The sequence below is a fragment of the Pinus tabuliformis genome, chromosome 9 (genome assembly GCF_031772625.1).
Source record: "Pinus tabuliformis cultivar Carrire ecotype Pingquan chromosome 9, CPIR1, whole genome shotgun sequence".
NCBI lineage: Eukaryota > Viridiplantae > Streptophyta > Pinopsida > Pinales > Pinaceae > Pinus > Pinus tabuliformis.
In genome coordinates, this window is record NC_142307.1 from 914,878,900 (window position 1) to 914,904,011 (window position 25,112).

Consider the following 25,112-nt stretch of genomic DNA (forward strand, 5'->3'; position numbering starts at 1 on the left):
CATAAACCAAGGGCTCTTAAGTCCCTAAAAGTATTGTTCTAACTCCTAAAGGAACAAGGTCAACAAATTACAGCTTCTCCCAGAAGTTCTCCACCAGAAACTGCTCAGAATTAGTCAAATCGGGATCATTTCAGCTGCTCCACTAGCCAAGTGCGTTGCATAGCACCTAAGTCCAGTAGCTAGGTGCGTTGAAACACACCTAAATGCACTACCAGGGTGTGTTGAGTGGGAAATGACAAATGGCAGAGTCATTCCATGAGGTGGAGAGACAATGGAAGCTTCCAGAATCTTCTCCAATGACACTTGCCTCACTGAATTCGACCAAGGATGAGTAAGAGGCTCTCAGTCTCCAAGTGGGAGCAAAAACTGACAGAGAGAAGCCACTAATCAATTCATGAGCTGACTCATCCTCCTTGCATACATCTATATATGGATCCCTCATCCCAAAGATCCAGAGGCTGGAATTTTGCACATTGTAAGGAATTGCTGTTGGTTTTGAGATACATATCAGAGAATTGGGTGATCTATGCTTTGTTGGGGTTGAAGAAGGGATTTCTTTGCTGGGAGGTTGATGCTGGGTCAGGAATCATCGGTTGTAACTCCTCCTGGATCTTCTTGTATATCAATAAAACTATTTGAGTTTCTTCTCCATGCTTGTGTTTCATTGATGCTTGTTACATTTGTATGGTTAACTTAAATCTGATCCTAAGTTATTTATGAATATAAACCCATGTCTTTGTATAGTTTCCTTCTTCTGTGATCTTACAGGTACTTGGTGAAGCTGGGCAAGTGAGAGAGCAAGTAGCCGGAAACTGTCAAAGAGGAGAGAGATCGGATCAAAGGACTAGCGCAAGACACAGGTTGGTTCATCCTATTCCTCTTTGTTTACTGTTCATAAAGAAGAATACAAAAGTAGTTTTCTCTGTTTGTTTCTAAGGTAGCTATCACACCTTAGTGGGATAGAGTAGATCTAAATGGAAACTTTTCCCGATAACAAAATGGCAACTCCGTTGGGGACTGTGTCTAGTTAGTTTGTTTGTGTTTCTCTTGTTGTTTATTTCATAAGCTTAGAAGCAGCAATCGAACTGCATTTGCCATTAACAAAGGCAAAGTAGACATCTGTTGCTTCAATCCATTCACTCGATCTGTTTATGATTTGAACATCTGATTCATAGACCAACTGATTGCCCTTGTGATAGCTCTTAGAACCCCCTTAGATCTACCTTTGATTGTGCATTACTGATTGCTTTTACTTGGCCAAAAACCATAGATTAAACTGCAAACCGTGACCCAGAACCCGGATAGAATTCTCGTTTCTGCCCCAGCGCAGGCTCTATGAAGAGGTTCTGCATTTCAATGCACTTCCCGAGAGGGCTACCTGCATTGCACTGCAGTTTCTCTGTGTAACAGGTGCGCTGATCAGTTTTGTCTCTGATTTTTGCAGCCTGTGATCAGTATTTCACTGTTTCAAACCCCTTTTCCTTACTGATATTCCGCCGCAGTTGTACAAAAGAAACTGTAGATGTTTTTATGTGTTTGTTGCGTCTTTTACAGTTTTCCATTGCAAAAGTAGAATAGTCGTGCTGTCGTCCTTTGATTTAGATCTGTCGCAAGTGTCGATTTTGATCATAGGAGAAATTTTATTTGCTGTTGATAGTCGATTATGCTTTTACTTTTGCCTTTGGTTTGAATTTGTGACTTTCTAGTGTCGAAACGAGTATTTATTTCAAAATTAGAAAGTGTCGTAATCGTCTCTACCTTTTGATTTCGAAAAGAAGCTTGTTTGTGTTTGTCACTTGAAAGCAAATTCAGATTTGTACATCAACTTTCTTTTTAGGCATCAATATTAAGAAAGTGAAAAAACAAAACACATGCATGTGCATTTGCATATTGGCAGTCTATTTGGCTTGATTTAGGAAAAGTGCATTTACAGTGTGCTCTTTGCTCTTTGCGAAAAGATTGTGTCTTTCTTTTCCCTTAGTAGCTAGGATTTTCATTGCTGAAAAGAGATAAAAGTTTGTTTATCATATTTAGATTGCATTTTAGGAATTACATCTACATCTCGTGGTGATCCCAAAAGGAAAACTTCATAAGAAAGATCAACTTCAAATAAATTCAATGAACTTAACAACGCTTTGGAACTTAACGCACAACATTTAGAGGTCTAGGCTAGAGACGTATTCCGGCGTCGTAAAGCCTGGTAACTGTTGTCCTCACTGATGGTTGGGCGATTCCTCAACTTTGAGACGATAAGTGCCGGTACGGACTTGTGCTCCCATGTACCGTCGAGTATATATTAGGAGACCCCTATAGGCTTAAAATCTTTATCCATAGGAAGCTGTGTCGGCCGCCCTACTGATCGCAATGCACCGAACACAACATTCGGGAAGATTGACTGCCGTACCGTAAAAAGTATTCTGCAGTTTTGTGATTGGTTTGGTACTCCCTCTACCTAGACTTCCAGAGCAGTCCCTTTCGTTCCTTTTCAGACTCCTTAACAGAAAAGGTCCATCTGAGCACTTGTCACTTCAGGCTCATTAAAAATCGAAGGAGACTAGAGTCATCTTTTATTTTTTCTCGACTCTTAAAAACTGAAAAAACAAGTTGTGTCAAAGCGTGTTAAAATTTATTTTAAACGGAATATTCATACCCTTTTCCTACATTGATCTTGGGTTGAGAAAATGGAGCCTACCAACCAAGGAATTCCCCTTGGTGGAAATCCTAGTCCTTTCTCCTCTTGGGGAGATATTGGTGCACCCCATATGGCCACATTGTCGCTTCCACGACTGACAATTGGCTTGCCAGTATGGCTCTTCTCAACCAGTGTCGTTCAGAACACCACCATTCCTGAACAATCGAATCAGCAATTAGACGAGTCCAGAGTTTCCCACCAGCCTTCTACTTCCTCTAATTCTTCCTCTCCTCCTTCCTCTTCGCTTGATGGAACTGGTAAAGCTAAAAGCCATGTTCCTAAGGAGAAGAAGGAAAAGAAGAAGAAAGAGAAGAAGAAGAATGAGCCAAAGGCGAATGGGGGAAAACGAGTGTCATCTAACGAAAATCCACAAACTGCACCGACTAGGCCTAAATCGCCATGTGTCATTTGCAACGGAGACCACTTTCACAAAGATTGTCCTTGCATCCCCCAGATACTAAGGGACTGGTCTCCTCGTTTGCACAACCTGGTGTCGTCAACCTCTGGTGATCATGTTGAAAGCACACCGTCAACTAGTGAAAGTGAAGCCCCAGGACAAAAAAGGAAAGCTAGATTTCCTTGTAAATTGTGCGAAGGCAATCATGCCCTCCACTGTTGTCCCTTCTTAGACGAAGCTAAAAGAGTTTTGGATGATCGTCTGGTTCCACTGTTACGACTTCCTCCTGGATATAAAAAACTCTTGCCGATTCCGTCACTAGTTGAGAATCCAGCTGGCCCGCTCAGGTGGTCGGCTGAAGCGCCTATCATTGAAAATAAACCAACTGAATCCATACCAGACGAAAGTCAAAAGGTCGAGGCGGCAGTTGACCCGGTCTTGCCTTCAAAGGTTTTATCTTCAGATGATACAGTCACTGAAGAGAACAAGGATGACACCGTCCAAATTCTCTTCATCAACACAGACTCCGACGAACATGGGGGCAATCTACCCATTCCTTTACCGCAGGAAGGAAGTTCGTCAGAGCCATACCCGGCCGTCTACTCGGTCCCACCTCCAAGCAACCTAGTTGTCTCCTTCGACTAGAATCAACTAGGCAAACCCCATTTACCAGCAAGCGTACCATTCCGAATTATCGTTCAAATATATAGAATGGTCATGGCTGGTACCATCATAGATGAGGGGGCTTCTGTGAGTATCCTTTCCTCTACTGCTTGGAAAGCACTTGGTTCGCCATCGATTTTGCCTGAGATGAGAAATCTGACAGGCTTTGATAAAGGAACCAGTCGACCTTTAGGGATCCTTCCCGATGTGCCCATAACATTGAGAGGGAAGGCAGTTTGCATGAACATAATGGTAGTTCAAGGACCCTTGGATTATAACCTACTCCTTGGATGAGACTATATTTATTGCATGGGAGCCATTGTCTCCTCACTCTTTAGAGTAATGTGTTTTCCGCACGAAGGAAGAGTGGTCAAGCTCGTGGACCAACTTTCATTTCCCGGATCACGCATAGCAAATAGTCATATACAGTCCATAAATGGTCTCTTCACACAAGAAATGTCTCAATCCCCAGTCCGTCCTCCCGATAAGCGCGAGTAATTCGGAGGGATATGACTAAAATCCAGGGGGCATGCGTCCTAGTCTGCTTCGGCAGGAAAACTTCGGGTATAGAATAGGTTTCCGCGGGAGAATATGACTAGTCTGTACCCCGTCCGTGATTGGAAGAGGGGTTATTCTAGAATAAGATTCTCTTGTCAAAGTTATGTGAGTTTTCGAGCGCTGCCACTCACCTTTGTTTATCTCGGTAGACATCGCCAAAGAAATGTTTCATTCGCAATGCGAATAAGACAATCTTTGGTAACCTGTAAGAGGTAGGCCTCTCCCGATAGAACAAATGTTTTGTCTGCAAATTGAAGGGTAACCTTGAAACCATATTTTATACCTGGGGGCATGCAAACCTTTTGGAGTGCAAGCTAGGGGCGACTATTTATTTTTTTAAATTTTAAGGACCTCTAACGCTTTAAACTCGTAGGATTAGTCATCACCTAACTTGCATAAAGAAAGGATGTGGGGCAAAAATCTAAAAATTGCCATTTTTATATGAGACATTCTTATCATATGACTGGATTAATCGAGCAGTTTTAGCGCATAGTTCAAGCTCGTTAAAAAATAAACATAAGACATGAGCAAATGTTTCCACCTGCGTTTAAGCTCGTTAAAAAATGAACTATTCCCTGGTAAATAACCACCGTGAATGTAGCATTTCAGCCATTAAAGCCTTGGTCGTGTTTGCACTGTCACCTCCACTTTTCCATTGGCCGATCATTCACCTCCATTTGATTGTTTACCCATTTTGAGGAACAACTGCGAAGAGCGATTTCACTAGCCATCCTTGTGACACTGCCGTGATTGGAAAATTCCAACCCTTACCTGGAATCAGCTGCTACCCATTTTATCTCTCGTTCCTCAAAAGATGATTCTTCTTTAAGCTCTTTTCAACTGACTCGTAAAATATGAAAAGATTGTCGAGTTTTGGCCTTCCAGCTCGTTAAAGCGACAGGAAGTGCTATCCCTCCTCTAGATTTTAATCTTTTTGGACCTGAGGGATTATTGCACAAAAAGATCGAGCGCTTGTTTTGTTCGGCTCGTTAAAGCGATCGAAAATTCATCCCTTCTTTATTGTTTTATACTTTTTTGGATTTAAGGGATTAGATGACGAAAAATGAATTTTGAAGTTACCTTTACGTACCTTTTTAGACTCTCTAAAAATGAAAAGGACCGTGTTATCTTTGTCGTTAGACTCGTTAAAAAGATTAATAGCGACAAACTTGTCTTTAGACGAGAATGAGTTTCACTATTGCTAGGCTCGTTAAAACATAGCGATGGGTTTGCCTGAAGGGAAAATTATAGAACAAGCATATGTTATCCTCCTCAAGCTTGACAAAATTAAAGAGGTACTGGTCAGCAATTACTGGGGAAAAATTGGGAAGAAAACTCAAAGAATCTTTATTGCTAGCAAGTCGCTCTTGAACATGACACTTCCACTATGTGCCCGAGTCGGGTTGGGTTGTTTCATTCACCGGTCACATCGCCATGGTCTCGCCATACCATCCACATTTGTGGTTAATGCTACCAATCCATCACATAAGTGTCGCCGACATGTTCAAGAGAAGTTATCCAAAAAGGCCACCTGTGTCCCGCCCACTACCATACATTATACTCCATTCTTTCATGACCACCACCCTGAACCATATATCATCAGACCGTTTTCACCTCCCTCAAAATCATTTGCTCCGTTTCGTGTCATTGATGTGGGATTCATTAAGGCCCTCCTATGACGGATCACTTCTTGTCGACATCAGCTCATTATCCAAGAAGTTGATCTAGGAACACCCCATTCAATACTTTGAAGCTTGCATGCCTCAATGGCAAGTTTCTCACTTCCGGCGACAGGTATACATCAATGACCTTCGACCGCAAGATTTTGCGTGGTGTTCGACGCCAAGTCCTTTATTCACACCACGTGAATTGTACTGCAGTACCTTGAGGGTCATTATCATTATCGGTGATTCCTCTCGCGCTTGTTAACAGTTTACATCATTGACTGGTAATCAAGTGATGTCTTTCCATGTTCGACTTCAAAACATTTCTCACATGGATCGACTTGTACTTCGAGTGAATATTGGACGAGATTGAAGACCCCAGATCTAGTTTCATCCATCCGGGCTGCGATATATATTCAAGAAAATAAAGACATTGAAATGTACAACATTGCAGCACAGATAATCATCCTACCAAAAGGATGATGGCTCTATCAGAATCATCAAGTCTACCATCAGACGATTGTCTGTCCTATGTACATGAGAATGAATTTATAAAGCTGAGCATGGGAATGCCCGCCTCAGCTAGATCATGAAGGCAGTATGAAGATAATGTGTTGTATTGTATCTTATTACAGGTCTCCTCCCAGCATTGAAAGAACTTCGGATCCTCCTAATAAAGCATTCCACCCAATAAACGGCCTCGTACTTTAGGGGGCAACAGTTATAGACATTTTTGTGCCTTACAGCTCTAAGCATGAAATGTCCATAAACCAAGGGCTCCTAAGTCCCTAAAAGTGTTGTTCTAACTCCTAAAGGAACAAGGTCAACAAATTACAGCTTCTCCCAGAAGTTCTCCACCAGAAACTGCTCAGAATTAGTCAAATCAGGATCATTTCAGCTGCTCCACTAGCCAAGTGCGTTGCATAGCACCTAAGTCCACTAGCTAGGTGCGTTGCAACGCACCTAAATGCACTACCAGGGTGTGTTGAGCAGGAAATGACAAATGGCAGAGTCATTCCATGAGGTGGAGAGACAATGGAAGCTTCCAGAATCTTCTCCAATGACACTTGCCTCACTGAATTCGACCAAGGATGAGTAAGAGGCTCTCAGTCTCCAAGTGGAAGCAAGAACTGACAGAGAGAAGCTACTAATCAATTCATGAGCTGACTCATCCTCCTTGCATACATCTATATATGGATCCCTCATCCCAGAGATCCAGAGGCTGGAATTTTGCACATTGTAAGGAATTGTTGTTGGTTTTGAGATACATATCAGAGAATTGGGTGATCTATGCTTTGTTGGGGTTGAAGAAGGGATTTCTTTGCTGGGAGGTTGATGCTGGGTCAGGAATCATCGGTTGTAACTCCTCCTGGATCTTCTTGTATATCAATAAAACTATTTGAGTTTCTTCTCCATGCTTGTGTTTCATTGATGCTTGTTACATTTGTATGGTTAACTTAAATCTGATGCTAAGTTATTTATGAATATAAACCCATGTCTTTGTATAGTTTCCTTCTTCTGTGATCTTACAGGTACTTGCTGAAGCTGGGCAAGTGAGAGAGCAAGTAGCTGGAAACTGTCAAAGAGGAGAGAGATCGGATCAAAGGACTAGCGCAAGACACAGGTTGGTTCATCCTATTCCTCTTTGTTTACTGTTCATAAAGAAGAATACAAAAGTAGTTTTCTCTGTTTGTTTCTAAGGTAGCTGTCACACCTTAGTGGGATAAAGTAGATCTAAATGGACACTTTTCCCGATAACAGGGCAGCCTCGATTATCGCCTGAGGGGCAACCTCAAGGTACCCAATTTGCATCTGGGGGGAAACCTCAAGGACAATACATACCTACGGGACAGTACATTCCTCAAGGTCAACCCCAGACTCAATATGTACCCCAAGGTCAACCCCAGTATCAATTTATACCTCAAGGTCAACCCTAGTATCAGTACGTGCCTCAAGGGTATCAACCCCAAGGTCAGTACTCGAACCAAGGTTTCCAACCACCCTGTGGTCAAACGTATGTTCAAGGAACGGGAAATGTACCTTTAAATTATCAATCCTACCCTCAACCCGGTTATAGTCCTCAATATTCTCAACCTGTTATGGGCCAGTACCTCGGAATGAATATAGTGTGGGATCCATTGCAAACTCAATAGGTGTTGCAGCCAAATGTACAGTTGTCATCTCAAACTGGACAACCCTTAGTTTCTGGTACACCCCAGCAACCAGTCTAGTCTAACATTCAAAATTCTGTACCTTCGGTAGTTTCTCAGTCTGGGCCTAGTACGCCTCGTACTCCACCTTAAATGACTGCTACAACTACCGCAACATCTGTTCAATCTACCCCACCTACTTCCAGAGTATCGATAAATCGGATTTCTACTGTTCCTGTATCTACTCCTCAGACATCTTTACCGCCGTCTGGATCTATGATTCAAACTTCGGTACAGATGCCTGTAGGACAGCCTGGTTCAAGTATGGTTGTCAAGAGACAACCACAATTTACTTATCAACCGTACCAGGGATAGTACCAATTCGGTCCTGCTGTGCAGCAGCCAGTCTATCAGTATCAACCATACCCTGGGTACACTTATCAACAACCTCAACAACCCCAGTACGGTCCAGTTAATCCTAGTTTTTAGGGAGGATACAATATCCCAAATGCAATTCCTATTCCTAGTTATCCTGGATATCCTCCTCCTGGGGCTGGTCTCATGACCCAGAGTTTTAGGGACCCTAATCATCAGTTACCGTTTATCGCAACTTTAGACTTACCTGACTTGTCGCGCCTAACGAACGATCCCATTAACTATCTTCCGTTTTGGCCGCCAATGCCGAATAAGTTGCCTAGTGACATTCCTAGGTTCGAAGGTAAATCAGGAGAGGACCCGTCGAACCATGTGATGACTTACCACCTCTGGTGTGCGTCTAACTCCATTTCAGATGATTCAATCCGTCTTAGACTTGTCCAGCACACTCTAATTGGTCTCGCGGCCAAGTGGTACATTAAGTTACCGCGAGGCAGTTTTTATAATTTTAGTTAGTTAGCTACCTCGTTTTTAACTCATTTTTAGTTGCCAGTCCGATATGACAATGGAACGGAATTGTTAACTTCGTTAAAACAATCAACATCCACTTACATTTCAAATGATATTCATGAATGGAGACGCCGACGACTTTTAGTGAAGGTGTTTATTCCGGATCAGATCTTGGCCAAGTGGTTTGTAAAATCTTTGTTGCCAAAGATCATTGAAGATGTAGCTAAAGCCAGAGTTTTTATTGAGGAGCAAGTAATTTCTCAAGCACAGTACCTTGACTTGGTCTATACTCAGTCAGGTACATTACACGAGAAAATCCCCGATCTTCCTAAGAAAAATCAAATCGTTGCAGCTCCTTCGGGATCTCATGCCACTGATGGTATGATTGGTACGGTTAACACTAAAAGTAAGAAGAAATCTTCCAAGAATTCTTCTCCTATCATAACCTGGCCTGATTCCCCAACAGGAGATTCTTCTCTAGAGATTTCCGCCGATATTCACGTTGTAGAGTCATCTACAGCCAAATCAAAATCTGGTGGGAAGAAGAAAGGAAAGAAGAAGAATAAAACAGACAAAAATCCAAAGGAGAAACCTGAAAAATCAGAATCCAATGATGAAAAGCGCAAACCTCGTTATCCTTGTCTCATTTTTGATGATGAACATTTTACAAGAGACTGCCCTCATCGTGCAGAGGTTGCGAAGATTGTCAAAGGTTCCCAAACTCCTGCTGTTTTGAAGGATCCTTTTCCAGCTCAAGACAGTAAGATGATAGGTTTGTTCTCGAGCGCCAATGAAGAACCCATACTGATGATGTCCCATGTTTGGATTGCGACTCAATCGCAAGATTATGGTAGTAAAATTCCTGCTGATGGTAAAGAAGCAGAATCTTCTCATTCTAATCCATCAACCTCAGCTCCCGGTTCTGATCCACTACAGATCGAGAAACCTAATCCAGACTTGGTAATCAAACTGCTCGCCAACGGTATACTTCGAAAGTCAGATTTCAATCCACATGCGAGAGCGGTTCAGAATTATAACATTGTTGAGGATTTTGCTATTTCACCCTCAGCAATGTCGGCTTTGGAGGTGTTGCAATCATGTCCAGAACAACGTAAATTAGTTTTGTCGGCTATAGGAGCTGTTGACGTTCAGGACTCAAACCTAATAATTTTCGATCTAGAAAATAGTACACTGCGTTTGCCTCATCAAATGGCTTTCCAGATTCAAGTGATAGTAAAAAACAGGCCTATCCATCGGACTGTAATTGATGAGGGAGCCTCAACATGTATTATGTCGATACAGTGTTGGAGATCGCTTGGTTCTCCTTCGCTAAATCAATCCCCGACGATTCTAAAGGCCTTTGATGGCCGTGGGTTTCATCCTTTTGGTATTCTATAGGATTTGCCTATAGGGGTTGAAAGAAAAACCGTTAATCTAGATGTGGAGGTGGTTGATGCCCCTCTAGATTACAACCTTCTCTTGGGTCGAAGTTGGTCTTATGCTATGATAGCGATCGTTTCATCGGTCTTTCGGGTTATAAAGTTTCCTCATAATGGAAAGATCGTAACAATAGACCAGCTGGCTTACTTTTCATCCGACCCAACCTCTTCGGAAAGTATTCAGCATGTCGGTAAAACGACCATCCCATATAAGGATGTTGGAGTAGGACTAGTTAAAGATGCCGGTTTACTGGGAACTTTTCCTTTTCCTTCGATCAATGCATCGTCTTCATTTGCAACCATTCATATGATTACATCAGACACCATTGTTTATGATGATCCTTGGATCATTCCTTCTGAATCTGAGATAGACTCATTTGGTGATGTCATGCCTTTGAGTCCATATGAAATTGTGTATGAGGCTGTGAAATCGTTTACCGACCCATCTTCAACCGAAAATGACTTCATGAATGTGGTCCGTGAGGTATCACTTTTCACATCAAGCTTGGATTTAATCACATTTTCTGAACTTGTTCACTCTGATGAGAAAATTCGTGAAATCCTATGTGTAGATGATTTACCATGGGAAGATCTCCATCACAGATCTTCATTTTTACCCGAGAATGATCGTTTTGAAAATGATTTCTCATCAATTTTTATGACTGAATATGTCAAGGAACCTCAGAATCCAATGAAACATCCCGATTCAGAGATAAATTTGGGAAACGTCTCTCGAACTATTCCTATTGACATTTCGGTTAAGCCCGGAATTGTTGAGAACATTCATATAGGTGCCTCGTGTACAGATGACGAAATTCAGATATATAAGGCCCTATTTCAAGAATTTCGCGACGTGTTTTCTTGGTCCTATGAGGAAATGCCAGGAATTGATCCCGCAATTGTTGTTAATGAGATCAAGACTTACCCAGACACTAAACCCGTCCGACAACGTTTGTGTCAGATTCACCCAAGAAAAGCTGCTGCAATTAAAGCAGAAGTTGAAAAATTACTCAAAGAAGGTTTCATTTATCCGATCCCGTTAACGGATTGGTTATCGAATATTGTTCCAATTAACAAAGAGCAGGGAACAATAAAAATATGTATCGATTATAGGGACATTAATTGAGCCTGTCCAAAGGACAATTACCCAACTCCCTATATTGATCAAATTATTGATGATTGTGCCGGCAACAAAATATTCTCCTTCATGGATGGTTTTTCCGGATACAATCAAATAATTATTCTACCTCCCGATCAACCAAAAAGGGCTTTCATTTGTCCATGGGGGAAATTTTCTTATTGCAAGTTACCTTTTGGGCTCAAGAATGCCAGAGCAACTTTTCAAAGGGCTATGTCTTATGCGTTTCATGATATCAAGCACATTGTGCAACCGTATCTCGATGACTTGACTGCTCATTCATTACATCGAGCTGATCACCTCGTCCATTTACGAGCAATCTTTATGAGGTGTAGGCATTATCGGATTCGGTTGAACCCACACAAATGTGTTTTCTGTATAGAAACGGGTCGATTGCTGGGATGTGTAGTTTCGAAAGCCGGCATTCACATCGATCCCTCGAAGGTCGAAGCTATTGTCAAATTGCCTCCTCCTTCGAGTCTTCGCCAACTCCAAAGTTTGCAAGGGAAAGCAAACTTTTTACGATGATTCGTTCCTAACTACGCCGAGGTTACAAAGGGTTTTACCCAGTTGTTGAAACAGAATACTCCATTCTATTGGGATGAGATAGCTCAGAAATCTTTTGATGCACTCAAACACGCGTTGACCCATGCACCGTTATTGCATCCTCCCAACTACAACTAGGATTATTTCTTGTATCTCGTCGCCTCTCATTCCACCATTGGAATGGTCTTAGTTTAGGAAGATGAATTCGGAACTGAACATGTGATATATTACCTTAGTCAAACTTTAAATCCAACTGAGCTAAAATACTCACATGTGGAGAAATTGTCATTGGCAGCTGTTCAAGCTGTCCAACGTTTTCATCACTACATTTTACTACATAAAACTACAGTAATTTCGGATTGCAATCCTATGATCTACATTTTAACCAAGCAATTGCTAGGGGCAAAGTACTCTAAATGAATTTTTATCCTATAGGAGTTCGACTTGTAATTTGAGAAATCTAAGTCTAAGAAATCTTTAGTCTTTGCGGAGTTAATGTGTGATTTCCCGCATACTGATATGGAAACTGTGGCGAAGGAGCCCATTGCGGACGAATCCTTATTTATTATCAGTACTTAGATCCGTGGTATGGGGATATCATCTTTTATCTCTAGATCCAATCCTTTCGGCCAGAAATTTCAAGATCAGAACGTCGAAAAATTCGATTCCAGTCCCAAAAATATAGGATTATTGGAGATACTCTTTATCATCGTAGGGTGGACTTTGTTTTTCGACGTCGCATAACTCACGAAGAAGCTGAAAGGGTTCTAAATGACTGTCACTCTGGAGCGTGTGGCGGTCATATGTCTGGGTATGCCACAACCCAAAAGATATTGCGCGCTGGCTACTTCTGGCCATCTTTATTTAAAGATTGTATTACAGCGGTCCAAAAATGCCACAACTGCCAAATTTTTGATCGAAAGATGCGCGCTCCACCTGCTCCTCTCCACCCTATAATTGTCGTTGGTCCTTTTGCCAAATGGGGTATTGATTTTATTACATGTAACCCTCATTCGGCCAGGGGGCATGCATATATCATCCTTGCGGTAGATTATTTTACCAAGTGGGCCGAGGCAATGCCTACATTTGAGGCAGACGGAAAGACAACTGCAATTTTTGTGTTCAATCATATAATTGCTAGGTTTGGTGTCCCGCAAGCGATAATCACTGATCATGGGCGTCATTTTCGAAACGTTATGATGACCGAACTTACAGGCCAGCTTGGTTTACGTCACGATAGTTCAACCCCTTATTATCCACAAGCTAATGGTCTGGTTGAATCCATCAACAAAGTTTTAGTTATCATGATCTGACAAACCATTGGGATTCATCGGTCGAATTGGAATAACATGCTATTTTCAGTGCTTTGGGCGTACCGAACTTCAGTAAAAACATCAACAGGGATCACTCCTTTCCAACTAGTCTATGGTTTGGAAGCTGTGTTACCCATTGAATGCGAAATCCCGTCACTGCAAATGGCCATCGAGTTACTTCCAGCCACTTCCGAAGACGAAAAGCGTTTGTTATACTTGGCTCAATTAGATGAGAATCGACGTGATGCTGCATTGGCGATCGAGACTCACGCAGAACGCATGAAAGCTCAGTATGATCGAAATGTGACCCCTCAAAATTTTTCGGAAGGAGATCTAGTCTTATTTTATGATCAAGCTAATGATAAATTAGGCGCTGGAAAATTCGTTCCTATGTGGCATGGTCCCTATGTTGTCAAGCGAAATCTAGCAAAAGGGGCCTATGAATTGGTAGACTTTGACGGGGACTCTTTGGGTAAACCCAGAAATGGTCTTTACTTGAAGAGGTATTATGCTTAAAGAATGGGTATGGAGATTTTTAGTTAGGATAGTTTTTCTTTCTAGCTGGTGTGTTTTAGTTTAAATAGTGTGCTTAGATTAGAGAGTGTTTTTTTGTCATTATTCCTGCTTATCTTGGTTTTACTCTTGATATTGCAGATGTCGATGCCTCTCCAAACATACATTGGTTTCGCTGATGGTGCTTGTCATAATACACGGAACATTTCTTCCGCAGCTTGGGTTATCTATTCGCCCTCTGACGAGTTAGTATCTATGCATGGGGTAAGCCTCGGTCAAACAATGAATAAAATTGCCGAGTATAGTGCAGTGATTGAGTTATTATCTGAATCTATTTCATTTGGGATTCAGAGTTTGATAGTGAGGTTAGATTCTGAACTCATTGTATTACAGCTTAATAGAGTGTATGCAATTAGAAATCCAGTGTTATTAAGATTATTTTTGAGAGTGCGTCTCTTGGAACGTGAATTTGATTATATTGAATATCAGCATATTCCAAGATCTTTAAATACATTAGCAGATGCAATTGCTTCTCGAATGTTAAATAGACATTTGAAATAATCATACATGTAAATTTAAAACCATTCCATAACATGATTTACAAGATAAGCCGGTAATAGTGATATATATATAGGAGTGTGTCAAAAATACATCATCCTCGATCATAGGTTGGAAAACACCTTATGATCGGCAAAAATGATAAGTACAAAAAAAAAAAATGTCATATGTGCCCACAATAGGCGATCATCCTATCACTGGTGATGATCTCGTTAAGAAACCACTGCACGGGCCACCTTGCAAAGGAACCTCCTAAAAGGTCCCGGGACCCCAATCACATAGTGCTGAAGTCGACGAGGAATGTCATCAATAGTGGTCTCCGAAATATCTCCTGTCAAGCGCTCGAGATGACCCTCCAACTCGGCAAAAACCTCTGCTAATTCGTCCTGTGGGGCTGGCGCGGCTGCAACTGGTTGTTTCCTCTCGTAAGGTCGAAGAGCGGCTGGTCGCTGTGAACCCACATCTGCATTTGAAACTTTTGCTATCAGTTTTGAGACGATGGAAAAATAATAAAAAAATTAAAATAGGAAAAATGTTGAAAATGATTTTACCTGAGTCATCCCACTGCTCTCCTGGTGGAAGAGCCTTGTCTGGGTCACCACGAAAATCTACCCCAGCGTAAGGGAAGTCCTGAATGGAAAAGACCTGGTTTTCCAACCATTGGAAATACTCAGGTTTGAATCGAGCAACCTCTGTCCTCTCGTCCGAGTGACGGGCCATAACTGCGACCCATCGCATCAGTTTGGGCTCTCGAGGAAGCCCAGCTCCAATAGTAAGGTGCTGCGGGATCAACATGGGAACCCTCTCTAGGCCAAAACTCACAACCAAAGCCCCATAACCAAAGGTCTTTAGTTGTCCGTTTTTGGCCCTGGTCAGTTGGCCTTTTAGATTGGCCAAAACGGCATCGCACCAGTTGAAGATGGTGCCTCGAAAGCAATCAACTGCCGTACGCATCTGGGATCCGGTGGCAACATGTAATGCGGCAGCCCCGCAAAGTCTGGTGATAGTAAACACAATCACCATGAGTTCAGGACGGGATATGGTCTTTATGTCTATCCCTTTGTATCTAGCCTGGTTGTTGCAGTACTCTAGCCAGAGGCTATCGTTAAACTGGCCACCTGGCCTAGCCCCAAACAGAGTCAAGTTTTCGCCTCTCTTAGGCAAACCAGTCAAGAAATATATGTCCGTCGGCTCGATTTCGAGCTGGTGGCCACCAATGAAGAAGCACTGATCTTGTATGCTCCAACTGTCAACCAGCCACTGTAAGAAATCTGCCTGAGCCCTCATGCCAGGAATGGCCCAGAATTTGTACAAGCCGCATGCCCTCAAAGCATCAAGTGAAGGTTGATGATTCCATGCGACAGCATCCACGTCCTCATGCTCTCGTTTACGCCAATCTAGCATGATGTACTCTCTGCATCAAGTATAAAGATAAATCAAAATGCTAGAAATTATTTTATTTGGTCCAATTTTGAGAATTTTTGGGTTAAAAACCCTTGCGACGGGGACCACACCCTCCGGGTTAGACACAGTGCGTGGGACCACACCTTGTCTACATGGAAGGTGCGGACCCCTGGCTTTTTCCCAATGGAGAAATAGTCGGGGTCCGCTGGCCAGCAGTGGTAAACCTGCGGGCTCCCGCGCGCGGGTTTTTAATCATGATTTCATAGATTCTAACATTGGATTGAAGACCCACCATATTCCAAATATAGATATGAGGAAATTTGAAGGCAAGGATCTAGTAACTTGGATGCTATAGATGGAGAAATATTTCAATCTACATGATGTGAAACTGCCACAAATGGTACGTATTGCATCTTTACATTTAGAACCGAATCGGTTTGTATGGTATATAGGGATTTGTTCTCATAAAAAATTTGTCACCTGGTCAATTCTCCTAGAGGAAATGACAGAACATTATGAGGATACAAAGAGAAACACCTTCTTTAGACAATTGATAAATCTCAAACAAAATGGTTCAATGGTAGAGCACATTGAGGACTTCCAAAAATTGAATATAAGGGTAAATGATATTCCAGAGAAGAATAGGATTGAATTCTTCACAGGGAATTGAAATGATAATATCCAACATGAGGTTCACCTTTGGGAGCCCGATTCATTAGAGAAGGCATACAAGTTGGCAAGAAAAATTGAAAGAAAAATTATGGCAACAAGGAAGGCTACCACTTATAACTATAAAGATGGAAATGTTGGTTCTCCTAGCCTTTCACCACCTACAAGGTTGACACCACAACAATTGGAATAAAAAAGAGAAAAAGGGCTTTGTTACAATTGTGATAGAAAATACACTAAAGGTCATAAGTGTGCTGAGAAGAAATTAATTTACATAGATGGTGGAGAGGAGCAAGAAAAGGAACAAGAAATGTCAAAAGAAGAGGATATACACGAGGAACCAATCCTACAAAAAGAAGAAATGAATCTAACCATATATTGTAATGCATTAAAAGGAATTACCACTCCTGAAACTCTCAAGATAGAATGGCATATCAAAAATAAAAAGGTAATAGTGTTGATTTATTTCGGTGGTGCCCATAATTTTATTCATTGTAAGATAGCCAAGGAATTGAATTTCTTCCTATATCTAGTGCTAGAGTGTCAAGTAATGGTTGCAAATGTAGGAACCATAAATTGCTCTGGAAAGTGCCATAATATCAAGCTATCCATGGGATAATATGTCTTGAATTTTCCAATTCTTTCCATTGCAATGGGTGGTGCAGATGTTGTACTAGGAGTCCAATGGCTATAATCATTGGGTATGATAGCTTTTAATTTTCAAGAACTTTTCTTGAATTTTTTTGGGAAGGAAAGGAAGTTGAATTAAGGGGTATTGTAGGGAAACCGGGAAATATAATCAGCTCTAACAGCATGACTAAGCTTCTAAATAAAGAAAAACGGGGCATAATTACACAATTATGGTCACTAGAGGTTCCCACATCAAAATCATCTATTTCTCTAGATCTCCAAAACGTTTTGGACAATCATTCCAAGGTATTTGAAGACACCCAAAGGCCTCCCACCTATTCATGATCATGATCATGAAATTCATTTGATTCCAGGAAGTGTTCCCCCAAACATTAAGCCTTACAGATATCCATATGCCCAAAAGAGTGAAATTGAATGTATGGTTGCAGAAATGCTAGTGGTTAGTATAATTCAACCTAGTCAAAGTTCTTTCTCTGCTCCAATGGTATTGCTACACAAGAAGGATGGATCATGGCGCATGTGTCTAGATTATAGGGATCTCAACAAGATTACCATGAAAGATAAATTTCCCATTCCTGTCATTGATGAATTATTGGATGAATTACATGGAGCAATTTACTTTACCAAGTTGGATCTTCATTCAGAATATTATCAAATTAGAATGAAGATTGAAGACATTCCAAAAACAACATTTAGAACTCATGAGGTTCATTATGAATTTTTGGTCATGCCTTTTGGCCTTACCAATGCACCTTCTACATTTCAAGGTTTGATGAATTCCGTTTTCAAACACTTAGAAAATTTGTGGTAGTATTTTTTGATGACATACTAATCTAAAAGAAGTCTTGGAGCGATCATGTTCAACATGTTGATAGGGAACTCAAACTATTGGATGAGAAACAATTATATTCAAAAAGCTCCAAATGTTTCTTTTGGGTACAAGAGGTGGAATATTTGGGTACTCAGTTAGCTCATAGCTCATCTTATCATCCTCAACCTGATGGGAAAACTGAGATAGTGAACAAATTTTTGGAAGGATATCTTCGTTTCTTTGTATCTGATAAATAAGCATAATGGGTCAAGTGGTTTCCTCTACATGAATGGTGGTATAACACTTCCTTCCATACTGTAGCAAAAATGACCACATTTATGGCACTTTATGGATATCATCCACCATCCATCACATCATCTTTAAAAAATAATTCTAAGGTTCAAGCAGTGGATGATCACATCGATCATCAACAACAAGTTCTCAAACTCTTAAAGGATAACCTCACTTTGGAATGAAACAACATGTAGATCAACATGATAGAAAAAGAGGTTTTGATGTAGGTGATTGGGTATTTCTATGACTACAACCATACAAACAAATGTCCCTCAAGCAAGCTAATAAGGATAATAAATTATCACCAAATTATTATGGTCCATACAAGGTGTTACAAAAGATTGGTACTATGGCATACAAATTGGAGCTTCTTGCATCTTCCTCAGTGCACCCAGTTTTCCATGTTTCATGCTTAAAGAAGGTTATAGGTGAGAAGATCCCAGTTCAAACAATATTGCCAAAAATTGACGAGGAAGGAGAAATCGTATTGGAACCGAAAGCAGTCACAAAAACAAGAAATCGATAGCTTTGAAATCGATCAATTTTAGAGTATCTCATCAGGTGGAAGAACTTACCCACTGAAGATTCCACATGGGAGGATAAGAATTTATACAGAAGCATCCAAAACTACTCAAGCGTTGAGGACAACACTTTTTGAAGGAGAGGGGCGTGTTAGGTCCCTATACTACTAGTTTAACCCCTTATTGTTATTAGTGCAACCCCCTTATTGTATTATTGTGCCCATATAGTCCACATCTTGTTATTATCATGCCCCATAGAAGCCCACTATTGTTATTGTTGTACCACTACAATATTATTGTTATGTAGGCTCTGAGTTTATTGGGACCCCTTAGATTTCTATATATAGAAATGAGGTCTTGTCATTTGTATCATACAATAATTGTTCATTTGTGTAATGTAAAGGAGGTTTCCCACTTGAAGAGGCTGATTTTGAAGTCATTGATATATCTTTTCTATCTTTTTGTTAGTTGGTTTCATAACCAATCATGGTTGGGCTTATTAGTAAACCGAGGGGATTAATACTAAAACCCCATGGGAATATGAATAAAAGGGAATCATATTAAAGCTAGGGGATTAATATTATAAACCCAAGGTATATAAACCCTAAGATAAATATTATAAACCATAAAATAAATGTGGTTGACCATGCTTCACCATGCTTCATTTTCATACAAAGACAATCTTTGTCACAATGTGCCATTGGATGATGGTTGACCATCGTTGATTTTCATATTGAGATAATCTTTGTCATAAAGTGACCTATGACCATGGTTTACCATCATTGAACATGATTAATCTTATAAAACATGGTTAGTCATAGTCGACCACGATTGATATTATATACACAAGGGATTAATACTAAAAACGCAAGGGAATAATATTAAACCCAAGGAAATAATATTAAGCCCAAGGAAATAATAAACCAACGAGATATAAACCCTAAGACAAATATTAAAAAACCCTAAAATGAACATAGTTGACCATGGGTGATTTTCATATTGAGACAATCTTTGTCACAATGACGTTGGACCATGGTTGACCATCATTGACCATGGTTGACTATTACTGACCATGGTTGACCATGATTGATATTTTAAACCCAACGGAATAATAAACCCAAGGGATCAATACTAAAAACCAAGAGATTGTAAACCCAGGGGAATAATATTAAACTCAAGGTAATAATATAAACCCAAGGAAATAATATAAACCCAAGGGATATAAACCATAAGATAAATATTATAAACCCTAAAATGAACATGGTTGACAATGGTTTATTTTCATATTGACACAATCTCTTTCATAATGTGACTTTGGACCATGGTTGACCATGATTTACCATGATTTATTTTATAAAACATTGTTGACCATGGTTGACCATGAATGATATTTTAAACCCAGGGGATTATAAACCAAAGGGAATAATATTAAGCCCGAGGTAATAATATAAACCTAAGGTATATAAACCTTAAGATAAATATTATAAACCCTAAAATAACTGTGGTTGATTTTCATTTAGAGGCAATATTTGTCACAATGCGACATTGGACCATGCATGACAATGGTTGACCATGATTTAATTTCATACTAAGGTAATCGTTGTCACAATTAGATGTTAGATAATGATTGATTTTAATATTGATACAATATTTGTCACAATGTGACTATGGACCATGGTTAATCATGGTATACCTTGGTTGTCACAATGTAACATTGGACCATGGTTATTAACGATGGTTGACCATCATTGACAGTGATTGACCATGAATGATTTTCATATTGCAAAAATATTTCTTACAATGCAATGTTGGACCATGCTTTACCATGCTTGACCATGATTGATTTTGATATTGAGATAATCTTTCTCACAATGTGGCATTGGATGATAGTTGATCATAATTCACCATGGTCGACCATGTTTCACCAATATTGACCGTGAATGACCATGGTTGATGACAGTTTACAACGGCTGAGCATGGTTGATTTTCATATTCAAATAGTCTTTGTGACAATGTGGTGTTAGCCCATGCTTGACCATGATTACAAATCCAACGAATTTATATTAAACCCTAGCATTAATATTATAAACATTATGAATAATGTCATACCTTACGAATATGAACCCTTAGGTTAATAAACCCAAGGGATTGATATTATAAACCCAAGGGAGTAATAAACACAAGGTATTAATACTAAAATGATGAGGGTTTATAAGCCGAATTGAATAATATAAAAACCAAAGGGATTAATATTAGAGGCCCTGTTAGCACTCAAAATTAAACATAAGGCTGAGAAAGGCAATTCTGAGGTAACCACAGACCAAGCTTTTGATCTAGCATCTAGCCCTGCCATACAAGAGAGGGCTCTCTCTTTGCCAACAAAACGTGGCTGCAATAAATGAAATTTTAGGCTAGCTATGGAGTATGGGAATCTGTTTGAAAGTTTTGGGTCGAAACAGCAAGAGAAAGGACAATTGGGCTATGGAGTTGATGCCAGTTTCTGCCAGCAAACTTGGGGCAAAGCAAGTTCCATGTTCAACCAGATAAAGGTTGTGAATGTGAGAAGATTAGGAGAGAAAGCTCGGTGACTTGCAAGCATCAAACAAGGGATGGATCTGCAGCAACAACTTTAGATGAAAGAGAATCACAAGGTTTCTCAACCGAGCATCTAGCAAAGGATGAATTCATGAATGAAGCATCACTACAGATGAATTCCTAACATATCTCTTAGATAATGTTGAAACAAGGCAGAAAAACAAAATATGTATGTGAATTACGGGAAAAACATACCAAGCATCAACACCGTGATGAATCCCAGGTCCAAAGGGCAAAAAACTACTTTATTAAAATGATATTAAGGAAATTTTACACAGTGCCAGGTAGCCTCTCTGCTGCCAAAATCGAACCCTTACATCTTAAAACTAATCCTATTTATAATATTACATACTAATTATGATTTCCTAAACATAGGAATCAAAATAATAAAAATAAAAAAGAAAACCAAATATGTGCTACGGTCAAATTACATAAATTAAAATCATAACTAAATAATTTAATTAGATCTCATCAAAATAGATTTGCTGCAATCTTTTGAACTGGAACTGCTGAAAGTGTCATCGCTGGAAATCTGGAAGGTTTTAACAACTGTTGATTTTAAGCCCACAAACTTTGCCACCTGTTCGTTGGAATATTTGAACGCTGCCATCTATCCCCTTCAAAAACTCAGGCTGCTGATTTCATGGCTAAAACATTTGCCATCGGTTCCTAGAAAAATTCGAATAATGCCACATGCCTCTCTCAAAAATTCGATTTACTGGTCACCTTGCACCCACCTGCATGAATTTTGGAGTTGTTTGATCGATCTGTTGTTCTTGTCCCTCCTTGGATGTTCTCTGACTGTGTAAATATTCAAGCCCTAGATCTACCCCACGATAATCAATATCAGATAACAACCCATTCCTCATAGGCAATGGATCAGCAGGAGGCAGGGCCTGCCTCTGATACGCAGAAGTATATGGATCTGATGCTTGCAAAGCATAAGCATCAAGCAATGGTGTACGTTGAGGCAATACTGTGTCAGGTCGATATAATGGAACTAGGGGAACCTGATCAACAAATGGTACACATGTTGCTGCAGCGTATGGAGATTTCTTATATCCTTTTCCATAACATGCTTGAATGCTCCACCAATCCTAGCCAAACAGGAAGATGAAATCGAGTTTGTGTCCAAGAGAATATCCATGGGATGGCACGGAGTGACTCAATTCCTTCACTTGGCTTCATTTTTGAGGCGCGACTCCCGATGGTCACTCGACCATACTCCAATTCTGGTGTTGCAGAAAAAAAATATTCAAAGAATCTCGGGTTCTGGAGAACAATTGATTTGTACTCCTTTATAGCAACAACAACCATTTCATCCATCATTGCACGCCAGTCGAGCTTTGTTGCAACTGGAGGCTGCATTCCATGCTCCATAGTGGTAGCAGTAAATCAAGGGAGAGTTCTGAAACACCAACGCTCCTCACCAAAAGACTGTTCTCTAACTTCCCCTTGAATAGTGACCCAAAAAGAGTCATGAATTGTACCTGGAGGTTGTGACAATATGGCCAGATGGGTTGGGCCTTCCCCCATGCCTACAGTTCTTCACGACCATGGAACATTGTCAACTTAACACCAAATTCTTTAGAAACCTTAATAAGGTCCTCTTATGCTTTGTATAAAGCCCAAGATGCACTTAGCCTACCAACATCCTTTTGAGAATCAGAGTAAAAAATCACGACTTCTTGCTTTCCATCAATTATGTTTTTGTACCAGTTTATTAAAAAAAATCTAGCCAAAGCGGTAGGAGCAGACTCTAGATCTGCAAGTTTCTCAAATAATGGTACAACATGTAATGGCCTTTTTACATGGCATTCCCATTGTAATAACTCAACTACTAAAACATCTGATGCTGCAGTTTCCATCGAAATAATGTAAGCTCCAAAGTTGTCAGCAGGAAGCTCAGATATCACATGAAATGTGTCTGGAACATCTCGAAGCTCCTTTATTTTCAGGAGATGTGGTGCAAACAAGGGACGTTTCCCTTGTAGTTCTGACAAAATCCATGCTTGTCATTGTTCCTCTGACCACTCTTTGTAGGATCTACCATCTTTGATCCATGTGAAAACTAGCAGCTACAGCTCAAGCAAAGGCCATTCCTTGTTCTTTTTGCAGCACCATCTTCCGTGTCTCCAAGACTCTAAGCAAACATGCTTTGGAATTTTCTCCATGTGCAGGCTCAATTCCAAGCACTTTCAGAATTTTTTATAGGATGGCTCTACGCGCAGCGCCAAAGGGCTACATGCAGCGCCATAGTCCAGAAGCACAACGCCACAGTAGGAGCATAGCCCCACACTCCAGATTGGCTTGGCTTTCAGTTTTTGGACTTGGTTTCATTGTTTTGACTTGTGTGTGGTGTGGATGCAGGGGTGCTGAGATTTGGAGCTAAGCTGGGTCTTCGTTCTCAATTTTTTAGTGCAGGGTACAAAAGCATTCAGCTCCAATTTAAATGATCAAAGGGTCTCCAACATAACTATTTTACAGGAGTGGCTCATTATCTGATAGATCATTCTCTATTTCTCCCATGGCAGAAATAAGGCAATTCTTACCTTGTTTCTCATAATCTTCCCATGTGCTCTCAATCAGGACTTGACTGATGCTTTCCAAGGCATCCAGGGCATCAATCTCTACTCTCCCGCCAAGCTCATCAATCAACCTTTCCATAAGTTCCCTTACTTTGTCAAGAATAATGCTTTTACTTGACACACTCAATTGTCCCTCCTGTTCGACCTCATCATCTGTGACTTTATCATAGTCAAATTTGATGTCATTCTTTTCCATGCTATTTTGGAATTGATCACTTGACTGAGTGTAACCATGAAGACTCTCTGCCCATCCTACCCAATCATTTGTGCTCTTTGCCTCCTGCCCATTGACTTCTCTAGAAATTTTGAGTCCTGAATATGGCTGTTGACCTGCCCAACTATCCCCAAAGTCATCCTTGCAACCAACAGTTGTTGCTTCCTTGAATCTAACCCACTGTAAATCATTGTTAGCTTTCATTCTTTCCAACTGCGGGCCAATGGTGAATATGATGAGCAACAAGAGGATAGTGGAGATCAAAAGAGGATAGAAAAATGATATAATTTTGATCAACCTCGGAGCCCAAATGAGGAAAGCAACTATGTGAACTTGATGCTTCCAAACGAAGGCACAACCATTGAAAAATTCCCAATGCAGCTACTCCCATTGATCATCAGAGGTATTAATATATCTCTATTTCAGTGCCATTGTCAATACTGAAACCACATTAACAATGAAAGAAATCTTCTTCAGCTCCCAATAAACACTGAATGAACATCTATAAATCTTCAAGTAATTCCTCTCTAGAACCATGAGACCAGTAGCTGTAAACCGAACTTTCATCCGCAATATCATTTTCAGCAATGTACAATGTTCTCTACATAGATTCATGGATATCTATTTTAATCAAAGCAGAACGAGCTCACCATATGTTCAGATGATGGTTAGCCACATGACAATAGACCTCAAAGACTGTGTTCCCTCCTTCTCTAACACAATCTAGACACAAAACTAGCCACTGACATCTCCTAGTTTCCTTGGGATCATTAAACACATAAACAACTACATGGGGAGATATTTGAGTCAATCATTCATTTGGTCATATCTTATGATCTGAGAGCCATT

General features: G+C 40.4%; 1 pseudogene; it reads right to left on the reverse strand.

Moving 5' to 3' along the window:
• Positions 1-22,461: 22,461 nt before the first annotated feature.
• Positions 22,462-24,467, reverse strand: LOC149151724 (phosphoenolpyruvate carboxylase pseudogene; annotated as a pseudogene).
• Positions 24,468-25,112: the final 645 nt, after the last annotated feature.